Source organism: Prionailurus viverrinus, chromosome A3, assembly GCF_022837055.1.
Source record: "Prionailurus viverrinus isolate Anna chromosome A3, UM_Priviv_1.0, whole genome shotgun sequence".
Taxonomy (NCBI): Eukaryota; Metazoa; Chordata; class Mammalia; order Carnivora; family Felidae; genus Prionailurus; species Prionailurus viverrinus.
The window spans coordinates 101,134,796-101,159,653 of NC_062563.1; the positions used below are offsets into that span (position 1 = coordinate 101,134,796).

Genomic DNA, 24,858 nt, shown 5'->3' on the forward strand with positions numbered 1-24,858 from the left:
AGCCTGGAGCCTGCTTCGGATTCTGTGTCTTCCCGTCTCTCTCTACCCCTTCTCTGCTCATGCTCTGTCTCTGGCTCAAAAATAAACAAACATTTTTTAAAAAATTTTTTAATTAAAAAATTAAAAAAATTAAAAAAATAAAACAAAGTCTCATTTTGGCTTATTTCAACTTTATAATTTCCTTTTAAACACAGGAGTTACTTTATGGGGCGCCTGGGTGGCGCAGTCGGTTAAGCGTCCGACTTCAGCCAGGTCACGATCTCGCGGTCCGTGAGTTCGAGCCCCGCGTCGGGCTCCGGGCTGATGGCTCGGAGCCTGGAGCCTGTTTCCGATTCTGTGTCTCCCTCTCTCTCTGCCCCTCCCCCGTTCATGCTCTGTCTCTCTCTGTCCCCAAAATAAATAAACGTTGAAAAAAAAATTTAAAAAAAATAAACACAGGAGTTACTTTAAAAGAGGCTTTAAATTTTCCAGTGAGAAGATTTTTATTTTGCTACTTCTTGAGTTTTGTTTTGCATCTTAATTTCTAACTTTATTGCAGAGTGACAAAATAATCAGATTTGTGTGCTTTTTGGAATTTACTGGGATTCCCTTTGTGGTCAGATACATGACTAATTTGTAAAAGGGCCATGGGTGCCTGGAAGAAATGAGTCCTCGCTCCACCGGGGACAATGTGTTATTTACACATATTAGGTACATTTCAGAACTCTATTGTGCCTTGCACTGAAGCAAACGACTGTATACCTTTTTAGTGGACTGTAGCTTTTATCAATATGAACTAATCCATGTTTACTGTAATGCTTTCTATTTTTTTTTTTTTTAATTTTGGTAAAATGCACATAACATAAAGTTTGCCACTTTAACCATTTTTAAGTGTACAGTTCTATGGCCTTCAGTACATCACACTGTGGTGCAACCATCACTGCCTTCCGCCCACAGAGCTCTTCTCTGTAAAACTGAAACTCTACACATTAAGTAACAACTCGCCATTCCTCTTTCCTCCCTGCCCGCCCCAGCAATTGCCCCTCAACTTTCTGTCTCTGTGAACCCGATTATTCTACGATCCTCACGTAAGTGGAATCATACAATATTCATCCTTTTGTGACTGGTTTATTTCACCCACATAATGTCCTCAAGTTTCATCTGTGTTGTTGCAGGTGACAGAATTTCCTTCTTTTCAAGGCTTAATCACGTTCCGCTGTGTGTACAGACTACCTTGTGTTGTTTATCTTATCATCTGCTGATAGGCATTTGAGCTGCTTTCCTTTGAGCTATTTCCTATTGCCGTGAATAATGCTGCTATGAACATGGGTGTACAAATATCTCCTTGAGTCCCTGCTTTCAATTCTTTGGGGTGTGTACCTAGAGGTGGAATTGCCAGATCATATGGTAATTCTGTTTTTAGTTCTTTGAGAAAGCATCATCCTATTTTCCATAGTGGCTACACCATTTTCCATTCCCACTAACGGTGCACAGGAGCTCCAGTTTCTCCCCATCCTTGCTGACACTTGCTGGTTTCTATTTTGTGTGTTTTGTTTATAGTTGCCATCCTAATGGGTGTGATGTTTTTTAAATTATTGTTTTGGATTTTATAGCTATTATGTAACATGTGATACCTATTTAGGAGGTGTCTATTTCCCTCTACCTTTGTTTTCAAACTTTCTGCATAATTTTCTTTAGATATACTTTTTGGAAATAAGATGTAACATAATTTTTTTCTTTTTATTAACTTAAACTGAAAATATAGGTCTTGTAATGGCCTAATTTAACCTATTCGTGGGTACTCTGATTACTTATAAAACCAGACTTATCCTTGTCCTGCTGTTTTTATGTTCTCTATCATACTTTCTTCTCTTTTTTGTTTCCATCTTTTCTTCAGTTCAGTTTTTCTGTATTCTATTGTTTTTCCTTATTTGTATTTGTATTTTTAAATAATTTTTTATTATTCATTTTGAGAGAGAGAGAGAGAGAGAGAGAGAGGAGGGGAGGGGCAGAGAGAGAAGGAGAGAGAGAGGGAATCCCAAGCAGGTTCTGCACCATCAGCATGGAGACCAAAATGGGACTCAAACCCACAAACCATGAGATCATGACCTGAGCTGAAACCACGAATAGGACGTTTAACTGACTGAACCACCCAGGCGCCCCTCCATTGTTGTTCATATTGTGGGTTAGAAATTATACATTTTATTTCTACTTTTTTGGTGGTTACCATTAAATTTTTAAGACATACTTAAACATAATTTTCTAAAGTATTTTGAATAAATTCAGATCAGAAGTTCGCAAACTGTGGCCTGTGTGCCAAATCCAACCCACCTTTGTACCTCCTGCAGGCTAAGAATAATTTTTATGTTTTTAAGTAGCTGAAAAAAAAATCAAAAGAAGAAAAATATTTTGTGACACATGGAACTTCTATAATTCAAATTTCAGCATCCCTAAGTGAAGTTTTATTGGAACACAGCCACATTTTTTTGCTTACAAATTGTCTATAGCTACAATGGCAGAGCCTAAAATATTTGCAATTGGCCCTTTATTGAATACATTTGCTGATCTGTGGTGTAGATATATGTCTTCCCCCCAAAAAAGATAAGGATTAATACAGAGATTAGTGCTTCCTTCAAGTCTCCAAATCTTACTCCATGCCACCCCTATGTTGCATTTGGGATTTCAGTTCTAGAAACTGGAAACAACCCAAATGTCCATCAGTAGGTGAGTGGATAAGCAGATTGTGGTATACCAATACAATGGAATGCTACTCAGCAATAAAAGAAAAAAAGAATGAACGACTGAAACATACACATCTGAAAGTGTGTGATGCTAAGTGTAAGAAACTAAATGCAAAGGCTACATACTGTATGATAATATTTATGTGACATTCTAGAGAAGGCAAAACTATAATGATAGAAAGCAGATCTGTGCTTTCCAGGGGCCAAAAGTAGGGGAATGGTGATTGATTCCAAAGAAGCATAAAGAACATTTTGGGGTGATAGAAATATGTTTTATCATGATTGTGGTGGTGGTTACACAACTGTATACATTTGTCAAAATTCACCCAATTGTATACTTTAAATTGGTGAGTTTTATTGCCTATAAATTATACCTCAAAAGAGCTAATATAAAAAGCCTGTTCTGCACTTATTACCAGGGAAATACAAATCAAAACCACAAGGAGATACTTACCACCTCACATCTGTCAGAGTGGCTAAAATGAACAACTCAGGAAACAACAGATGTTGGCGAGGATATGGAGAAACGAGAACTCTCTTGCACTGCTGGTGGGAATGCAAACTGGTGCAGCCACTCTGGAAAATAGTGTGGAGGTTCCTAAAAAAATTAAAAATAGAATTACCCTATGACCCAGCAATAGCACTACGAGGAATGTATCCAAAGGATATAGGAATGCTGATTCATAGGGGACATGTAGCCCAAAATTTATAGCAGTTCTATCAACAATAGCCAAATTATGGAAAGAGCCCAAATGTCCATCAACTGATGAATGGATAAAGAAGATGTAGTAATGTATATATAATAGAATACTACTCAGCGATGAAAAAGAATGAAATCTTGCCATTTGCAACAATGTGGATGGAACTGGAGGGTATTATGCTAAGTGAGATAAGTCAGTCAGAGAAAGACAGATATCATATGTTTTCACTCATATGTGGAATTTGAGAAACTTAACAGAAGACCATGGGGGAAGAGAAGAGGAAATAAGTTACAACCAGAAAGGGAGGCAAACCATAACAGACTCTTAAATACACAGAACAAATTGAGGGTTGATGGGGGTTGAGGGTTGGGAGGGACAGGGAAAATGGGAGATAGGCATTAGGAGGGCACTTGTTGGGATGAGCACTGGGTGTTGTGTGTAAGGGATGAATCATGCGAATCTACTCCCGAAGCCAAGACTACACTGTATACACTGTATGTTAGCTAACTTGACAATAAATTATTTTAATTAATTAATTAATTAATTAACTTTATTTTTAAAAATTGGAAAAATAAATAAATAAAAAATAAAAAGCCTGTTCTGGGCAAAACTACCCTTTGATGGGGGAAAAAAAACCAATCTATGATGAGAAGGAGCATGTGGGAACTTTTTGAGGTGAGAGTAATGTTCTGTATCTTGATGGGGAGGGTTACATTACACAATTTAATGCATTTGCCAAAAATCAGTTATCGTATGCTTGAGATTTATGCATTTCATTATATGTAAATTCTACATCAAAGTAAATGTATTAAATATTGAACTGTAGTTAACAATATGCATGCTTGAACATTTAAGGGGAAGTATACAGATGTCTGTAAACTTACTTTGAAATGTATAAAAAATAAGATGGATAAATGAATGGCTATATGGATAGACACATAGTAAAGTATAATAAAGTATTAATGGTAGAATATAGATGGTGAGTGTTCTTGATAAAATATATGTACCTGTTCTGCCTTTTAAGACATTTATGTTGCATGTACAAGACATCTGGACCCAGTCTTAAATTATCTCAGGTATAAAGAAATAGTTTTAAAATATTTTCATCTACAGCACTAACTGTGCTCATCTTTCCTTCTTCAAAAGCCAGGGAAAAGACATGGTGGGACTTGTGTACCTGCCTAGTTTGAGCCAGCAGCTTACCTGGTCCTTCCTATTTTTGAGGCCCTGCCGTCCCTGTTGATATTCTGTAGGGTCCCTTCCTTTCTAAGCCTGAGAGGATTATAGGAGTCTAAGTAGTCTCCTGGGATCTGGTTTATTGCTGGAACCCAGAACTGGTTCTGGAACCTTACTGGGTGCCAAAGCCCTAATAGAAAAGTAGTAGAGTTCTGATATGTTAGCCCTGGAAGGGCCTTAGTCACCACTTCACAGTTATCTTTTCACTCATATGAGAAACTTAACAGAAGACCATGGAGGAAAGGAAGGGGAAAAAAATAGTTACAAACAGAGAGGGAGGGAGGCGAACCATAAGAGACTCTTAAATACAGAGAACAAACTGAGGGTTGATGGGGATTTGGGGGAGAGGGTAAAATGGGTGATGGGCACTGAGGAGGGCACTTGTTGGGATGAGCACTGGGTGTTGTATGTAAGCGACGAATCACGGGAATCTACCCCCAAAACCAAGAGCACATTTTACACACTGTATGTTACCCAATTTGACAATGAGTTATATTAAAAGAAAGAAAGAGAGAAAGAAAGGAAGAAAGAGAGAGAGAGAAAAGAAAAGAAAAGGAAAGAAAAGAAAAGAAAAGAAAAGAAAAGAAAAGAAAAGAAAAGAAAACAAGTGCAGAGAGGGGACTGACTTGCTTAAGCCCACACAGGGCTGTGGTAGCAGATGCCCCAAGCCTCCTTGCTCCCAGCCGTATTGGGGCCGCAGCCAATCTGATGGTTTCCTGAGAGGCACTGATGGGAGGAGGCCCATGATTTATGAGGTGGTAGCAGCCTTGCTGTGAGGAGGCCTGGGTTCAACCCCGGCTCTGCGAGCTTGGGCAGGTTACTTCATCTCTTAGCTCGACTTTCCTCATGGGTACCATAAGAATGATAGTATCTTCCTTCTGGAGTGTTGGAGGTTTAAATGGAACATTGTCTTTAGAGCAGTTAGCACAATGCCTGGACCCAGTAAGCGCTCATTCCACTGGAAGCAGTGTTATTACCGTTACTAGTAAGTGCGCCGTTATGTGAGTCTGTGAAACCAGATTTTGACTCCAGTGCTACACTTACTAGCTGTGACTGTAATCCTCACAACAATCCCCAAGGGAGTGGTCTTTTCCATATCTTACAAATAAGGAAATTGACATGCCTGTCCAACCTCAGGTCTTCGGATCTGGATCAAACACAAATATTGTTTTCTAATAATCCTCTTGGCAGGTATGTTCTCAGCAAAATGACCATTCAGCCATTCATCTGTCATTTTCTCAAACTCCTTCAGCTTAAGATGTTCAGGGTGCCAGGGGGCCATGTTCAGGGTAGCATGCCCTGAACCCCATCATATGCATCATCTGGGAGCTTGTCAGAAATGATGATTTTGCCCCCACCCCTACCCAGAGCTACTGAAACAGTGTATGGAGGTGGGGACCTAGGATCTGTTCCAGCAAGCTCTAGGAAGTAGAGAAGTGCTATTCTAAGGAACCAATAAGATGAGGATTAGTGGAGAGAGTGAACGATCAGGTTCAGGGGGGCGCATCTACAGCATGGAATGTTCGACCTACGAAGAGTAAACCTCCTACTAGCAATTCTGCTTTGTCTTTTTTGTGCTAACATTATGCTTGTCTCTTTCCTAGCCTTGAGCTGCATTGCAAAGGTCTCCATAGTTTCCAGGCCCCAGGAAAGGGAGCACAAAGGCAGAAGAACATTTACCTCTCCACGCTGTCACTGACTGATGTCTCATCTAGGACCTCCTCAAAGGTGCTTGCAGAGTCTCGCCCTGGGAGTTTTTCCTTTTCATTTCACTGGAGCTCATAAGGATTGAGTCATTTATGAGGATTCTGTCATACACTCAAAAGCCAGGGGGATGGTTTGTGAGGGTTTGTCTCCAACCATAGCCGTGAGCCACCATGGCTGAGACTGTGCTTGGAGGAACCAAATAAAGCTCCCTGACCCCACAGGAAGCTGCAAAATCAACCACCCATTTCCTCAACAACAACCACCTCCATATGCTGTGGTCTAAACACTCATCATGTATTATCAAAATGTACACCGGTAGAACTCTCAAAGCCAAGTCTAGTCCAGACAATGGCTTGCTGGAGGGAGGTGGGCTTAGGGGTGGGAAAGAGGCTTGGAGAGGCTTCTGACAACACATACTCCTGGCCAGACCCAGCTCCCCTCACTGCCCTCATCTCTGTTTTATTTACACCTTGTTATTACATCTCCTACTTCTTATCATTTCCAGTTCAGATGGCCTCCAACCTCCACCACCGGAGGCAGAAACTACCCACAGTCCTAAATGCAGCTGAAAAATCGCTTTTGGAGTTTGTGCATCTGGCAGTGAATATCTCACCTCTTAACCAGACTTGAGCCCTGGCAGGGAAAACCCCTCCCAATCTGGCTCCTTGCCCAGCAGGGTCCAGTGCCAAGGTGTGGTTGGCACTAGATTCAGTTATGTAATAGATCAGCAATAGAGTTGCACTTCATAATTGCCAAGGAGTTTCTGAACACACAGGTTGCAGGAGAAAAGAAGCAAGGTAGAGTTCTGTAGCTGAGCAGAGACAGAGCATGGGCTGGATATGGGGGCTGATGTTTCTCTGAGGACCAGATGCCCAAAGTCCTAAGGGCCGGAGGAATCTTTGCTGGGGGTCAGCAACAACAGCCACCAGCACATTCATTCCACCAGTGATGACTGGCACTGTTCCAGATGCTGGGGCTATAAAGATGAGCACCAGAGATGGTGGAATACAAGGTGCAGGGAGGGGGGCAGGAAAATTATCCTTCATAAAAGATTAATTCCAAGTATTCTTATACTGGAATACTTAGCCTTCTCATTTGCATGCTTGTTTCCTTCTTTCCTCCCCATCCCTTCCTTTGTCCCTCCCTCCCACCCTTCCTTCCTTCCTTCCTTCCTTCCTTTCTTCCTTTCTCTTTCTTTCTTTCTTTCTTTCCTTCTTTTTCTTTCTTTCTTTCTTTCTTTCTTTCTTTCTTTCTTTCTTTCTTCTTTCTTTCTTTCTCCTTCTTTTCTTCCTTCCTTCCTTTCCTTCCTTCCACCCTCCCTCCCTTCTTCTTCTTTCCTTCCTTCCTCTTCTAAAGTAATGGCAGCTGTCTGGGGAAGATGTCTTAGCCTGAATTGACCTCAATCAGTGCTAACTTGTATGTTTATAAAGGTCACCTGATGACACTGGTGGAAAAAATAGGCAAAGAAATTTAAACACAGAGTTAGTAAGTCTCCCTAGGGATATGACCTCACAACGAAAAGAATTGCATGTTTTTGTAAACAAGGACTTTAAAGGTCAGTTTAAAACACAAGCTCTGGAGATGACAAATATATACCTACTGGGTAAATGGAGGAGAAAGACTGGCCCAGTATTTTGTGGATGGGTAATTGTGGTTTGGGGTAAAATTTCCAAGGTCAGCATCACATGTGGGTTCAGAAAGTATTGTATCTTGAACCTCTTAGGTGAAGTGACAATGACATGGGAAGCTAAATTAGAGGGGTTACTTCCCCTGCAGCCTCTGAAGCGAGCCTGCCTTCTTCCTAGCTCATACTCAGGCCCTGGGGAGGGTCAGGATCGCATTTGCTCTGCATTGCTGCTTCCAAACCATTCTCCCTCCTTCCCTCCTAAAACACCAGTCGGCTGGCTTACTCTCCCTTGGAATCTCCTCAAACTATCCATGGATGCCCTCCTTGTTGCACCTGCTGACCCTTGGGCACTTCCTTTTGTTCCTTTTAAGGACTTTGGTTCACGCTCTCCAGCACTGTTTTATCTCCAGCTTTATCTCACGGTGATTTCAATATCCACATAGAAGATCCTCCCCAAGTCCCAGTGTCAGTCCACTTGGATTGCTATAACAGATTACCAGAGACTGGGCAGTTTATAAACAACAGAAATTTATTTCTCACAGTTCTAGAGGCTGGGAGGTCCAAGATCAAGGCAGATTGGGTGTCTAGTAATGACCTACTTCCTGGTTCATACACTGCTTTCTTCTCACCGTGTCCTTGCATGGCAGAGAGGGCAAGAGTCTCTCTGGAGTTTCTTTCATAAGGGCACTGATCCCATTCATGGGTGCCTCACTGTCATCTGATCACCTCCCAAAGGCCCCACTTCCAAACACCATCACATCAGGGAGTAGGATTCAACATACGGATTTGGAGGGGACACAAACATGTAGTGTGTAGCACCCAGCCTCCAATTCTACGACCTACACATGGAAACCAGTGACCTTGTCACCTCCACCTCAACCACTCACTTCCACAGACATACCCTGGAACCCATTACTACCACTGACTAGAGAGCCCTCCAGTGTCTCAGTTTCTAGTAACCCATGCTGCAGCCACTATGCCCTGTTTCTCCAGCTCACTCCTTCTCTTACACAGACTCCAGTAATTCTTCTTCCAATTGAGATATGCAATCTCTGCTCCAACCATGTTTTCACTAATAATTAGCCCCTTAAGTGCCTCATTTCCATCCTTTCCCAGCTTATATTTCACAGTTTACACTGTTATAGTTTACAGTTGCATATACCCCAACTCCCTCCATTGCATTTGGCTGAGAGAACTTCATCCATGGCTGACCTGTAAGGCCTAACCAATAACAAGATGGAGAAGCAAACAACAAATGTCTCTTCCTTTATCTCTCATCCAGCTTCTGACCTCACTCCACTTCTCTGCTGCCCCTTAGAACTCGTTAAGAGCTGTCCAGCTACTGTCATAATTCCTTTCTTCCCCTTCTCACTGCAACTCCCTCCCATTGACTTTTGTGACCTCTCTCCACTGAAATAGCTTGTGTCAAGACTCCTGAGGTCCTCTGGTTGCCAAATCTAATAGGCAAGTCTCAAACCTCATCTTACTAAACTCATCAGTAGCATCTTTGATGGAGCAGAACACTCTGTCTTCCTGACACATTCCTGGTTTGGATATGCACTCCCCTTGGATCTCCTCCTACCTCACTGGCCTCCTCTGCTCACATCCCTCTGACATTGATCATTGGGAGTTTCCCAAGGTTCAGGCTTTGCACCCTTCTTCTATCACTCTTTACTGACCTCACCCAGTCTCTAGGACTGAATGACTCCCAAAGTTAGATCTTCAGCCCAGATCTTGAACCTGAACTCCAAATTTCTATCTTTAACTTACAACATGACCTTTATACCTGGATGTCTAATGGGCATCCTAAACTTAACAACTTCTATCCCTTCGTTGTGTTCCTCCTGATCGTCATCTCAGAAAAGGACAACTTCTTCAACTGTTCAGGCAAAATAACCTGGGTGTCATCTTTGATTCCTTCCTTCCTCTAATGTCCTGTATACAATCAATTGATAGATCATGTTGGCTTACATTCAAAATACATCCAGGGTGGCTCAGTCGGTTGAGTGACCCAACTTCAGCTCAGGTCATGATCTCACGGTTCGTGGGTTCATGCCCCATGTCAGCCTCTGTGCTGACAGCTTGGAGCCTGGAGCCTGCCTCAGATTTTGTGTCTCCCCCTCTCTCTCTCTGCCCCTCTTCTGCTTGTGCGCACGCTCCTCTCTCTCTCAAAAATAAATTAATAAAACACTTTTTAAAAAAGTAAAAACAAAAACAAAAAACCCAAAATACATCCAGAACCCTGTGTTTCTTACCACTGCTGCTAATATGGACCAAGCCACTATCATCTCTCACCTGGATTATTCCAGTAGCCCCCTAACTGGTCTCTCTGCCTCTGCCCTCATCCTTGATATCTGTTCTCCATAAAGCAACCTGAGCAAACTTTCTAAAATTGAAGTAAAATAGATTTCAACCAACTTGTCAACTCTAAATGATTGATAACAGTTGCCTGAGGTGCCCTGTGGAGAACTCTTGGCTTATAGTAAAGAATGCCATGACTGTTTGGCAATGTGTGCCAAGGCCTAGGCAGAGGGAGCAGGATGTGAGGGCCACAGAGTAACATGGCCTGAGACAAGATTCCTCTCCCCAGTGGGCCTGCTTAGACTGGGTTCCCCAGAGACAAGCATCTGTGGGCAGGCACTTTACTCAAGAAGTGATCCCAGGAGTGGGGAGTGAGACAGAGAAAGGATAGAAAAGGGAAGGGAAGAAAGCCAAAGCAGAGTATCTTGATAAGTAGGTCACCTCTAAGAGTACCTGAGGCTCCGGTGCGGCACCTCTGGGAGAAGGTGGAGAACACATCTCAGAGTAGTCCGACCTGAGGGGAGAACAAATTCTCCAGTACACCCAAGGATGAAGCCCTGAGGTGGAGGTCACACTGCAGGCAGATGCCCTTGGCCCTTGTGGACAGGGTGCTGACAGAGTCTGCCCCAGTGCCCCATTCTGGGATGACTAGCCCTGCTCTGACAATGGAGCTCAACCCCAACAGCTTGCTCCTCCAGAACAGCAGGCCAGACCCAAAGTTAACTAGAGAGGCAGTGTGGCCCAGTGGGACAGATACAGGCTCTGGAGTCAGCCAAACGTGGGTCCAAATCCTGGCACAAGCTGTGACCTCAGATGAGTTACAGGACTTCTCAGCATTCTCATAATAACCTAGAAGTAACAGCTCCTGCCCATGGGGTGTTGTGAGGATCCCCTGAGGCTCCCCTCCCATATACGCCCCTGACACACAAGTCAGCATTTGCTACCCCCATTCCCAACTTGCCCCATAGCTGCCTCCACACACATAGAAAGCACAAACTGTCCAGAAGCTCGGCCCCTGTCTGGGCATAAGATTAGGTTCCAGATCTCTAACATCACAAGATGGCAGCCCACTGGGAGGGTAGGAAGAAGTTATTACAACTTTCTTTTATCCTCATTTTTAGTTATCCTTTTAAAAGTTCTGGTTTTGCTTTTGTTCTAGAACAGTCATAATAGAATTGTGTAAGTACATGATTTATGCGTAAATAAAGGTACAAATATTAGGGTGTGTGCTCAAAAATATCTCATGGGTATATAATCCAAATAGTTTGGAGATGACTACCATGGATCCTTCTTTCTTGTCCTGGATAACACACGTCTGGTCTCTGTCCTGCTCAGGCCTCTTCCCACAGCCTGCCCTGCCTTTAGTCTGACTCTTTCCTCCTAGAATTACATCTTGCAGTCAAACAGTCCCTGGTCTCGTAAGGTTCATAAAGGAAAGTGTCTCTTGTTACTTGTATGATCACCACAAGAGGCCCAACCTAACCCCTTTCCTAGACCTCTCACCACACCACCACCACTGTCCCTCACAGCTGTTGTTTCCCTAGTCAGGAACAATCAGTCTTCCTGTGGGCCGCAGACCATGATCAGTTTCTGTGTCAGTTGCCCTCAACTTGCCCACTTCCTGGGCCATCTCCCAGTGTTCCTGGTCCCCCACCCGTGCTCCATGACTTTGCAGTCCCTGGGCAGACCCTAAGTTCCCACCTCAGCTCCTTTCCTCAAGGTGTGCCTCTCCCCAGCCCCACAGATCTAAATTCCATCCAACTCCCAGGCCCAATGCAGCAGGCGTATGGAGCACTGGGCCACCAGGTGACATCTTCCAGTGCCTCCTAGAAACTGTACCTGCCTGGTCCCAGTGACACTTCTCAGGTGCTGCTTCGGGTCAGGGTCGGCTACATAATTTGTGGGCTCACTACAAAACAAAAATACAAGGCCCCTTGTTCAAAAAAGAAGAAAAATTGGGGCCCTTGTGTGGTTCGTTCAGTTAATCATCTGACTCTTGGTTTTGGCTCAGGTTATGATCTCATGGTTCGTGAATTTGAACCCCACATGAGGCCCTCAGCTCTCAGCGCAGAGCCCGCTTCAGATACTCTGTCTCTCTCTCTCTCTGCCCCTCCCCAGCTCACACACTCTCTCTCTCTGTCAAAAATAAATAAAAATTTAAAAATTAAAAAAAAAGAAAAGCTGCCATTAAATGTATGAAAATATAAAGCTTTTTCCTTTCTTCCGAAATCTCTCTCTTGACCTGTCATGGTATTGTTTTTGTTTCTATTTAGTGTTGTGCTCCCTCAGGCAAGGGGATGCGATGGCAGACCCTCAAAGGCACCAGGCCACCCTTTGCCCTCCACAACTCAGCGCTGACATATCAATGGCTGCTGGACTGGCATGGTGAGTCGGGCATCTCTGCCTCCTGAGGGGATTGCAAGCTGCACACTGGGATGCTCTAGGCACCTGGAGCAGGGCAGGGCAAGAGGTTTGTCTCTGCTGAATGGGCCACATTGCCAGCCCAGCACAGAGACAGCTGCCATCATGCCTTATCATGAGAGACAGCAGGGCCCACATGCCCAGACCCCTCCAGCCAGGGCAGGGAATGGCGGTGCCTGCTGGACACGGGCAGGGAGGGGAAACTGGGAGAGACTAGGACACTACGAGTGAGGGGACTGGGCAGCTAAGGCCACATCCCAAAGAGATGGCAGAAGATAGGACAGTGCATGGACCGAGGCCCCTGGCTACCAGCACATGCTTCATTGTCTTATTGGCCTTTACTTACATAATACAGACTCGAAGAGAAATTGATTAAAAACCTCATGCACCGCCACATTCATTACAGCATTATTTACAATAGCCAAAATATGGAAAGAAGCTAAGTATTAATCAATGGATGAAAGGATCAAGAACGTGTGGTGTATATATATACACAATAGAATATCATCCAGCTATAAAAAAGAAAGAATTCTTGCCATTTGTGACAACATGGATGGGTCTGGAGGCCATTATGCTAAGATAAATAAGTCAGAGAAAGACAAATACCGTATGATCTCATTTATCTGTGGAATCGAAAAATAACAACAACAGGGGCACCTGGGTGACTCAGTCAGTTAAGCTCCCGACTGTTGATTTTGGTTCAGGTCATGATCTCATGTTTTGTGAATTCAAGCCCTGCCTCACGCTTCATGCTGACAGGGCAGAGCCTGCTTGGGATTTTCTCTCTCACTCTCTCTCTGCCCCTCCCCAGCTCACACGTGCTCTCTCTTTCCAAAATAAATGAAAACATTAAAAAAAAAAACAAAACAAAACAGGGACGCCTGGGTGGTGCAGTGGGTAAAGCGTCTGACTCTTGATCTTGGCCCGGATCATGATCTCACAGTTCGTGAGTTCGAGTCCCACATGGGGCTCTGCACTGATGGTGCAGTCTGCTTGGGATTCTGTCTCTCCCTCTCTCTGCCCCTCTCCTGCTTGTGCTCTCTCTGTGTCTCTCAAAATAGATAAATAAACTTAATTTAAAAAATTAAAAAACAAAAAACAAAACTAAATGAAAATAAACTTAAAAAAAACAAAAAACTTCAAGACAATGTACACAGAGCATGAAGCCCACAGGGCCAATGGGACTGCACTGATCTCATGCCCAAGGATACAGCCCTGCTGGTATACGAGATGCCTTGAGGTGACAGGTGGATGGGCCTTTAAAACATTTTAATAGTTTATTTTAATGTGTATTAGAAAAAAATCATGACTATCACAATCTATAATTTCACAGCGATACTGTCTTAGTTTGAGCTGTTATAACAAAACATTGTAAACTGGATGGCTTATTAGCAACATAAATTTATCTCTCACAGTTCTGGAGGCTAGAAGTCTGAGGTCAAGGTGCCGGCATAGCCAGGCTGTGGTGAGAAACCACTTCCTGGGTGCAGACTGCCCACTTCTCATTGTACGCTCTTTTTTTTTTTAATGTTTATGTATTTTTGAGAGAGAGAGAGAGAGAGAGAGCATTAGCAGAGGAGGGGCAGAGAAAGGGAGACACAGAATCCGAAGCAGGCTCCAGGCTCTGCACTGTCAGCACAGAGCCCGATGCAGGGCTCCAACCCACGAACCCATGAGATCATGACCTGAGCCAAATTTGGACACTTAACTGACTGAGCCACCCAGGTGCCCCTCATGGTATGCTCTTGTGGTGAAAAGAGAGAAGAGAGCTCCCTGGGAATCCCTTTTATGGGAGCACTAATCCCATTCCTGAGAGGTCCATTCTCATGACCTGATCACCTCCCAAAGGCCCCACCTCCTCATACCATCACTTGGGGGTCAGGTTTCAACCTAGGAATTTGGGAGGGACACACGCACTCAGTCCATAATAGATACATAGACTCTCTTAGAAACAAATTTATGGAAGGAAAAAAAATCAGTTGCTCTAAAGAAAAAAAAATATTTTAAAATATTTATTTTTGAGAGAGAGAGAGAGAGAGAGAGCACACGTGCACAAGTGGGGGAGGGGCAGAGAGAGAGGAAGGCATAGAATCTGAAACAGGCTCCAGGCTCCGAGCTGTCAGCACAGAGCTCGATGTGGGGCTCAAATCCACGAACTGTGAGATCATGATCTGAGCCTAAACTGGACACTTAACCAACTGAGCCACCCAGGAGCCCCTAAAGAAAAATGTTAAGTGAACAATCGCACAAATGGTACTCAGATATGGCAAAAAAGAAGACATTCCTCAGAATTTGAGAAATACCACACCAGACTGTGAGTTCGTTACAGTCACCTATAGCTTGTCTACAAATCCCTCTACTTGCTCCTTGGCCTCCCCTCACCCCTCCTTGAGGGGGGGCAGCCAATGCTGACTGAATGAATAAGGAAATCGACCAATGAAAACCTGGGACACCTGGAACCTGAGACTCTCTTTTGCAAATTTCGTTTGTAGGACTTTTTCTGATTAATCGACTCATTCAGGATTCATTTCTACACATTTCAGAAGAAAACTGCTAAAGAAATCAATTCCTTTAAAATATACAGAGCTTATTTTGGAATAAACTGCCTGACCCTCTTTTTCAGGGCCTCTCCCTGACCACCAAGTTCAGAAACTCACCGGGTGATGCTCACAGCAGGATGCAAAGTGTCCTCCCATCCAGCGTGGCTCCCAGTTAGCCTGGAGGCTGTGTCCTGCAGGTGGTCTGAGATGACACTTTGTGACATGTATTTCCCCAATTGTTCACCTTGTAGGGAGATCATGACTCAAAGAGACTAGCTGATACTCTTGGAGGGTCCTGAACGAACAAGCGACCACAGGTTTTTCATCAAAAAGTAGCCAGCCCCTTAGAGAAATGGCTTCCAGTTTCATCTTTCCATCACATTTCACCTTATTAAACAGAGCGACACAATTTTGAAAAGAACAAAGACTGTAATGTTACCCATGACAAACATGTTGGAAGCAAATTTCACTAAAATGGAGGAAAAGGAGAAACTCAGATTTGATGGTTATAGGCCAAAACCACCACCTGGACTCTCACTGGTGTGTTTGTCAGGTGGCCTTTGTTTCTCAAATAACCATTCCTATACATTTATACGGGTTGTTCACAATCAATATATTTTTTTAAGTTTTTAGTTATTTATTTTGAGAGAGATAGAAGGAGGGGCAGAGAGAGAGGGAGAGAGACAGAATCCCAAGCAAGCTCCTTACTGCCAGCGCTGAGCCCAATGTAGGGCTCGAACCCACAAACCATGAGACCGTGACCTGAGCCAAAACCGAGATTCAGACGCCCCACCGGCTGAGCCACTCAGGTGACCCAGCTGTTGATATTTAATGAATGACAAAAAAGAAGGTTCATGGCATGATACTTTTCTAACTACTGGAACCTATCACCAGTGTTTTCTTTCGTTATTTATGAGCCACTTTATTTTGAAGTTTTGAGGTAAGTATTTTGAATGAGCTGACACACTTCAGGACTTACCCATCACGTAAATTGAGGATTTATATGAGGGTGTACATGCTCAATGAAAAAACTCAAGCATTACAGATATGGGTGACTTAGAAAGTGAGAGTTCCCCTATAGTTATGCTTTCTGTATATAATCAGTGTTTCTAGTCCTTGGTACACTCCTCCAGATTTTGTCTGTGCTTGTGTGTACACACACACCCACACCCACACCCCCCCCCCCCCACACACACAATGCAGGATGCTATTACTTTTTGTGCTGTCTAAAAGTTCCTCTTTCACTTGACTCTGCCTTAGACATCTTTTCACATCAGTTCATCAAGATCTGCCACGTGCAATCATGACTCATCAAACGTGTATTTACGGTCAGACTCAATAGAGCACCATGATTCCTAAGATCTGCTGAACTTGACTTTTTCCCCATCACCACAGGCCAGAAGGGATGACATTCACCAACTCTTGGGAAATGTGTGACTCTTTTCTGAGACCATCCTGTGCTCACCACTCTCAACCCACAACTTGTCTTGCACAGCAGAGCCGTTGGGGATCCCCACCGTCCTGGCCAGGCCCACCCACTTGGCCCAGAAGGTGATTCCCCAGGGAGAAATAGTTTATTATCAACTGAACACTAACCTCAGAGGAAAAGTCTGAGTTCCAGGGAAGAAATTCATTTACTGCAAAGTATGCAAAGAAAAACTGCATAATCAAAATGAATACATGTTTAATTAAATGCCTTCAAAGCGACCCATTATGTCAACTTCATTAATTGGTAAATTTAGTATTTATAATAATTTCATTACATTTGAAAAATGAATTGGAAGTAACATTTGCCCATTTGCAATAATTCTTGAGGAAAGCATGGAGACTGCTAAGAAATAACATGTGTTCCTCATATCCTTATTTTGAAAAGCGATATTATCAAAGGGGGGCCTGGCTGGCTCAGTCGATAGAGATGCAACTCTTGATCTTGGGGTCGTGAGTTTAAGCCCCATGCTGGGTATACAGATTACTTAAAAAAAAAAAAAAAAGACCTGATTAAAAGCAAAATTGTTAAAACCATCTAAAAATATTTTGTAATAAAAATATATGTGCACGAATATACGTGAGTATGTATCTATGTGTTTGCATATATACATAAATATATAACAGTCACTGAGGGCCGTGCTTAACGTTTCTGATGCACTGTGAGGCCAGAGTCTTTAAGAGTAAGAAGGTCCAGCACTGCACAAGACCCCAAGTAGCTGTGCGCTCAGCCAGGACCCCCTTCTGTAAGCATGAGATAGGAGTCATGCTGAGCCAAAAGGAAGTTCTTCTTGAAGAATAATTTCTAAAATTAGTCCCTAGCATGAGGGCAGGATATTAGTGGTCTGGGAACTGGGAGAATCAGAGGCAGAATTTAGAGAGCTGACAAGGGGAAACCCACCGCCTAACAGGTGTCTTCAAGGCTCCCCTGGCTTTCTAGAAAAACATAAAATTCTATCATTAGAGCCAATGCCTTTATTGGCCTAGATCCCCTACTGAAGTGCTTTTTCTCTTCCTTAAAAACAAAGAGAATAACAAAAGTGTAACATATATGATAAAGAGCACACATCTTAAGAGTATGGCCTAGGGCGCCTGGTGGCTCAGTAGATTAAGCTTCTGACTCTTGATTTCAGCTCAGGTCATGATGTTGCAGTTTGTGGGTTTGAGCCCCACATTGGTCTCCAAGCTGACAGTGCAGAGCCTGTTTGGGATTCTGTCTCTACCCCCGCCCCCATCTCTGCCCCTCCCTTGTGCTCTCTCTCCCTCAAAATAAATAAATATTCTTTAAAAATATATTTTAAAAAAAGAGTATGGCCTAATGATTTTTTACATATATAACCTCCAGGTTAGCACCATTCAGATCAGTGCATGGAATATTTCCATCACCCCCGAAGGCTCCCTCTGCTTCCTCCCAGGTAAAATCCTCCTCTGAGGCAACCATCATTCAGATTTTGGTCACCATACATTAGTTTTGCCTGTTTTTGAACTTCATCTAAGTGGAATCATACAGGATGTACTCTTTTGTGTCTAGTGTCTTTTTCAATATTGCATCTGTGAGATTTATCCCTGTTGCTAAGAGTAAAAATAGCTCTTTAGGGTGTTAGTAACGATGGATTTGCATATGGCCAGAGATGTCTATTATTGCTGGTCCCACAGTCCTTTTCTGTACCAGGCAATCACCATCTCTCACCTTCTTCCCTCACAACACACAGCTGTATAAATGGACAAATAAACGTCGCAATTTTTTACCAGTTCAATGGGATTCCCCACACCCCAGGTATAAAAGTTACATATGTGAACAAGAAGGAGAAGAAAGAAGAAGAGGGGAATGGGGAGGAGAAGGAGAAGGAGAAGAAGAAGGAGAGGAGGGGAAGGAGAAGGGGAAGGAGGAGAAAGAGAAGGAAAAGGAGGAGAAGGAGAAGGAGGAGGAAGGGGAGGGGGGAAAGGGGGAGAGGAAGGGACACAGGGAGGGGGAAGGGGAGAAGAAGAAGAAGAAGAAGAAAAGGAAGAGGAGGAGGGGGAGGTGAAGGGGGAGACAGAGAGGGAGAAGGACAGAAGGAAGGAAGAAGGAAGGAAGGAAGGGAGGCATGGAGGAAGAAATTCTAGCTTTGAGAATGTTACCTGACTCACCCAAACACAGCCAGTCCCTGGGCTGGTCAGTGGCCTTTGATCCATGTAGCCTGGCTGAGAAAAATGATTTGGCTCAGACACGTTCTCCCTGTCAGTGTTAGAACTCAGAGGGAAGTTGCCTTTGGTAGAGACATTGGTCCCACTTGGACTGTGGGTGGTGCCGCCGCGACTCTCCTCTGGGACTGCAGGGCCTACTCCCCAGCTCCACCCTTCTTCTCATCCCACCTAAGGACAACTCCGAGGCCAGCACAGCTCCAGAGCTCCACGTGAGGTCGGCCGACTGACCGCCCAGTTGAGGCTGTGCCGCTGGCCAATTGCTCCCACTGTCCACTCCCCCTTGTCTCTTCACCGCCACACCCCACGGACATTCACCCCAGGACACATCATAAACTTTCTGCTCACTAATCACTTCAGAGTCTGTGTCCCAGGGGACCAACCTGCCACAAGGTAGACAGAAGGGATGATGTGTGGAATCAGGCATGTCTGGCACGGGTCCTTCTCTCCTGCCCTGGCTGGATCCTGCGTCTTCATATCCACATTGCCGGATTTCTGTCCTCCTGGAGAATTGTTCACCTGGCACTCCGTGTCTCCAAAGGAAAAAAGGTAAGTTTTGCAGAAAGGAAAGGCCAGATCTAGTATCGCCTAGCTGAGCCTTAGTTTCTTCATCTGCAAAATGGGCCTTTGCCAGGGCCACTCCAGCCCCTGTGTCTTTCTGCTAGCCTCCATTTCCCTCCACAGCCCCCACTTCCACCACCCCTTAGTGGGTCTTCTCCCCCACCCCAGTCCAACCTCCACACTTCACCCAGAGCATTCGCCAGTGCCCTGGGGGTGATACAGCAGGGCACAGACTTCATATAGGGTTGATGTTTTACTGAGGAAAACAGGATCAACAACAGGTTTCACAATTAGCCATTTTGTGAGTGTGAGATCATTGTTGCTATTTGGAGCACTTTAGCAGGGTGGGCTTTCTGAAGCCCCATTTTTATGTTTTAAGTTCATTTATTTTTGAAAGAGAGAGAGTGTGAGCAAGGGAGGGGCAGAGAGAAAGAGGGAGAGAGAGAATCCCAAGTGGGTCCCATGCTGTCAATACACAGAGCCTGATGCAGGGCTCGATCTCGTGAACCATGAGATCATGACCTGAGCCGAAACCAAGAGTCAGACGCCTACCCGACTGAGCCACTACAGGTGCCCCTCTGAAGCCCCACTTTAATTAAATAGTGCTCCCTCTGCCCCAGTAAAACCTCAAGAGGTCTACACCACTAGACTCTAGATCTGTAAGCCTCATCCAGGGTCCTGTCATCCGTCAGAACCTCATCTCCTATTACATGGTACCAGGCCCCCAGCCCCACGACTCCCTAGACATTCCTACCTCTGTGCCTTTGCCCGTGCTGACCCTGCCTGCTGAGGTGTGGCTCATACAGCAGCTCTTCTACAAAGCCTTCCGAGAACCCCCAGGTCAGAAGCATTTTGTTGGTACACGGATGGTAACGTTTGCCATTAGTTTACTTGTGTTAAGGGTTAACTAGGTTAACTAGCCACAACGCTCGTTAAAAAACAAAAACAAAAGAGTTGCATGTCATCATGACTTGATAATTTATAAAGTGGCTCCCATTTTTCCAAACTTAGCACTAAAACTCACCATTCCTACAGATGAGTCAGGGAAGGGGAGAGTTAATTTATTGGCTTAGGTTTGGGAAAATGCACAAAAGGGGTATGTCCCCTGCCTGTCCCCATGCCCTAGATGAACAACTCCTGAAGAATGAAGGTCTAGGGCGCCTGGGTGGCGCAGTCGGTTAGGCGTCCGACTTCAGCCAGGTCACGATCTCGCGGTCCGTGAGCTCGAGCCCCGCGTCAGGCTGTGGGCTGATGGCTCAGAGCCTGGAGCCTGTTTCCGATTCTGTGTCTCCCTCTCTCTCTGCCCCTCCCCTGTTCATGCTCTGTCTCTCTCTGTCCCAAAAATAAATAAAAAAAAATGTAGAAAAAAAAATTAAAAAAAAAAAAAAGAATGAAGGTCTAAGTGGGGACCTCATATGAGGTCCAGCCAGAAAAGCCCCAAGGCGCTACCCTTTCCTGGAGGGGAGGAGGAGGGCGAGTGGGCTTGCGAGGTCCCTGGAGACTGTCCCATAGCACAGTGCTAGTGGGTATTGGCAGGGCCAGAGGGGATGGTTCCCCCACCCCCTGTGGGGGAGGCTGGGACTCAGGGACTCCCACACACTGTCTCAACTGACACTTGTAGCCAAGTCAGTGTCTGGGTGCCATGGAAACCTCTCTTGAGAGCAGAGACCGAAGCAACAGTGCAGGCCACCCACACTAAGCCCATTGTCCCCTGAGCCAGCCCCTTCATGAGAGGCCCCTTATCAGCCCTTCCTAGGCCTGCAGCTCCCTGGCTCTCCACCCACCAGCTGCACCAGCCTTCCACTCTTGCTGGCCCAGCCTGGGGAACCATTGGGGGGGGGGGGGTGGGCTCACCTGCTTCAGGACCCACCACCCTCCCTGTCCGCCCTACTGCCGGGGAAATCAAAGGCAGCCCAGTAGCAAGGCCAGAGAGCTCAGTTTTCAGCCACCTTGAGCCCTGGGAACAGAGGTCACCAGGCAGAGAGAAGCCCCGGAGGCAGTCAGCTCACAGGACCACGGCCGCTTCTCTTTCGAAGTTAAAATCTGTTGTCTGGTTGGCGCGGCCTTATGCCCATGCCATCTGCCATGTCTCCTGGCCCAGAGGAGAAGGCCAGGTTCTGGGAAATGGCACTGGAACTGGCCTTAGGGCCCTAGAATAAACCCATCTGGGCCACCCAGTCCCTGGTTTTGCTGCAGGCCCCACCCATTCTTTTCTCCTCTTCCAAGTCCTGGAAGCTTCCCCGGAAGCCAAGCCGCTCTCCAGTGTCCCCCCTCCCGCAACCTCCCTCTCATGTCTCCTGGAGCCAAGGCCTCGTTGCACAAATCCTGTTGCCAAGTAACATCAGAACACGAAAGGGACCGAAGGGGTAGAGGAATCTGAGCCTGGTGCCCCTCCCCATCCCCATCTCCATTTACAATTTCACAGAGCAGGAGCTGAGGCCGAGGCAGGGAAGGGCTGCCGGAGGTCACAGGCTCAGCCCAGAGCTGGGAGCCTGCCTCTTCACATGGGCTGCTTCACCCTGCTTTGAGCCCAGACTTGATAATCACAGGCCAGGAGTCCCACAGATCCCAGGAGCAGCAGCGACTCACAGGGATTGGAAACCCCCAGCCCAACCCAAAGCAAAGGAGAGGTGCCAACTACTGGAAGGAAGGGCTTGTGATCACAGCGCTGCCTCCCGCAAGCAGTCACCTGCGTGCCCCCAGAGCACTCCCTGTAGAGACACCAGTGTGGCTAACAAGCGCACCTGCCTTGAAGCAAAGCACCCGGAGCCCCTCAGGCTCCCTCAGGGAGGGACTGGTCTGGACAGGCGCCTGAGAGGAGCCTGGGCTTTGGACCCAGAGCTGTGGGGGAGGGCTCCAATCCCAGCTGGGGGATTTGGGACGAGTTATATAACCTCTTTTAGCCTCGGCTTCACCATCTGTAAAAAGCGCAATAGAAATTTCTACACACCTTACTGGGATGTTGTAAGGACTCGACAAGACAATAACTAGAAAGTATTTAGCAGAACGCTTAGAGAGCACTCAATAAACAGATCATGTTGATAGATGATAGATCATGTTGCTATTTTTATGACAACCTTTTATCCCCAGAATTCTGGATACCACATGAGGTGCAGGGGGTAAAGGAGTTATAGGGGGAGAAAGGGAGAGAGCTCCTCTCTGCAGCAGGACGCGCCCCTCCTCCCCCCCACCCCCCCCAACTACTGAGGGAGTCCCAGAGGCAGGAAAAGGGCAGAACTGCAGGCAGCATGTGCCCCCAGCAAGGGCCCCCGCCCCTAACATTCCTGTTGGGACTTAACAGGGGGTGGCCAGTTAGTTCCTGGAATGTCCAAGAAAAACAAACTGGTTATTCTGAGTGAAATTGCAGCCTGGCTAAGGCAGGCTCAGTCTGCTTTAAATTAAACACAGCGTTTCTGAGATTCTTTTCATCTCCTGGCCACTGTCGGTTAGTGGAGACATTACCTCACCTCACCTTCCTGCTTTGAGGTGGGGAAGCTAACAGGGTGTGCGCCTGGGGATGGGATGAGATGGGCTCTCCGGGGAGCCCGAGAGCCCCACCCTGGGCTCCTAGGGGTGGCCAGCGGTGAGCAGGCCCTCCTCTGACAACTCAGTCTACCTCTGGGGCTAGGGTACTTACTGGGTATTTGGGGATACAGGGTGGAGGGTTGTTCCCATGGGCAGTCAACTCAGTCCTTGGTATTTAGCTAAGGAATTCCAGCTTTTGCAAATACATTGCTCTTCTAGGAGTTCTTGGAAAAAACACAAAACAAAACAAAACTTGGCTGTAGTTTTACAAATCCAGAGTTGGTCCCTTCCTTGACCCTGTCAAACATTTCTGTGCTGGGTGGCCATGCCTGCCAGCTCCTCAGCAGGACCCCGAAAGCCTTAGCTAGCAAGCTGAGACAGCAAGTCGTTTCCCCACAGGGGTGACCTGGTCAAGGGTGGGGTTCTCTTCTGGTTTTGGAAATTGCTTTCAGCCAGCTTTGTCAGCTTGTGGAGTCCTAGAAAATTCTGAAGTGTTGGAGTCAGGCCAAGCCAAGAGTGAGTGAGTCCCAGCTTCCTCAGTGAAGATTATCTAATCTCACCGGGACCTTCAATATCCTCATCTTTAAAATGGGGGTGAAGGTGCCCACCTTTCAGGGTTGTTATGGGGATTAAATGAAATTCGGTGTGCTCAAAGTTCTTTTGTTTCAAATGAAGTATACCCAAAGTTCTTTGGTTGTCAAATTGAAAATTTCCTCATGCTGTCTTACGTAAAAGGGCAATGTTTTGTGTGGAATCAAGGGACTTTCACAAAAACAGGTCACCAGGCCTTTCCAGAGAACTGGAACCAGGAACCTGAAGGGGGATTTGCAGTTTCTCTCCCGCTCTGCTCTGTCTCCACTGGCCCTGGGCTTCCTGCTACTTTCCGGACCTGGAGGCCAGCCTCCTGTCCCTGTGGACCAGCTTTCTCTTTCCCGTTTACTCAAAGCCCTGCCTTAGGTTGACATCATTTCCTCATGCTAGGTCCACAGTTGGCGCCATTTTCTAGTGTGTGGCTTTATCCTGTGTATGAAATACTTGCGTGCTGGATGTTCTGTTGGTCTCTCCAGTTCTGCTCCTCTTTCTCCTCCACCATGCCCTGTCCCTGGGGCCAAGCTGTATAAACTATGCCAATGGAGCTTCCTCGCCTTCTCAGTTCTGGTCGACCTGAGGCCACAGTGGACGCCAGCAGGAAACAGGAGGGCAGGAGGAAAGAGCGGCAGGGTGTTTATTATTCTAGTTCCTTGCCCGTGGGGGATGGGTGGGCCGTGGTGTGGCTGGTTGTTTCCTGCAGGAAGGCCACAGCAACCCCCTCCTTCATCTACAGCCCTCGTTGGGTTCTTATAATCACTTCCTCTCTTGTGTTTTCAAGCTTCCTGAGCTGATGGCACTGCACAGTTAGGTCCTGGAGGTGCTGCACCATTCCCTTGCCTGATGCCTTCCATCCTGCCCACATCTTTATAAACAGTCCATTCATTATATTCTCTCCAGTAACAGAGCAGTAAGGCAACACTGAAATGCCATCTCTCTCCTGCTGGGACTCATGACACAGTAAGATCAAGGGGGAAAAGACGGCTTTGTCTCCTTGTCCCCACCCCCCACTCTGGCTCCTGCAGAAAACGGTTGAAGAACTAGAAGCTCTTTGAGATAAGCATTATAAATTTGAGGCCCAGAACTGAGAAGACAGCCAGAATTCTGCTAGAAGTAAAAAGGAATGCATGTGCAATGAGAAGAGATACTTGTCTTGCAAGAAACTCTCCATTTTCCTGGGAGGATGGGACCCACATAAAAGTGTTAGTTAGAAATTTGCTGCCAAATCAGTTAGGGCCTCTCTCTTTCCTAGGACACAAATG

At 45.7% G+C, this 24,858-nt stretch overlaps 2 long non-coding RNA genes across 3 annotated transcripts; one reads left to right on the plus strand and one right to left on the minus strand.

The window, feature by feature from the left end:
* Positions 1–960: 960 nt before the first annotated feature.
* On the plus strand, positions 961–17,934 carry LOC125161797 (uncharacterized). Of its 2 annotated transcripts, none has more exons than XR_007150763.1 (4): positions 961–1,067; positions 6,262–6,385; positions 12,566–12,677; positions 16,649–17,934. It is a non-coding gene; the product is annotated as an uncharacterized LOC125161797 (long non-coding RNA). The 2 variants fall into 2 exon arrangements; XR_007150764.1 differs by lacking the exon at positions 16,649–17,934 and adding an exon at positions 15,206–15,226.
* On the minus strand, positions 15,413–24,382 carry LOC125161795 (uncharacterized). The gene is made up of 4 exons (XR_007150760.1): positions 23,121–24,382; positions 19,306–19,455; positions 18,869–18,922; positions 15,413–15,548 (listed from the first exon to the last, which is right to left on the minus strand). It is a non-coding gene; the product is annotated as an uncharacterized LOC125161795 (long non-coding RNA).
* Positions 24,383–24,858: the final 476 nt, after the last annotated feature.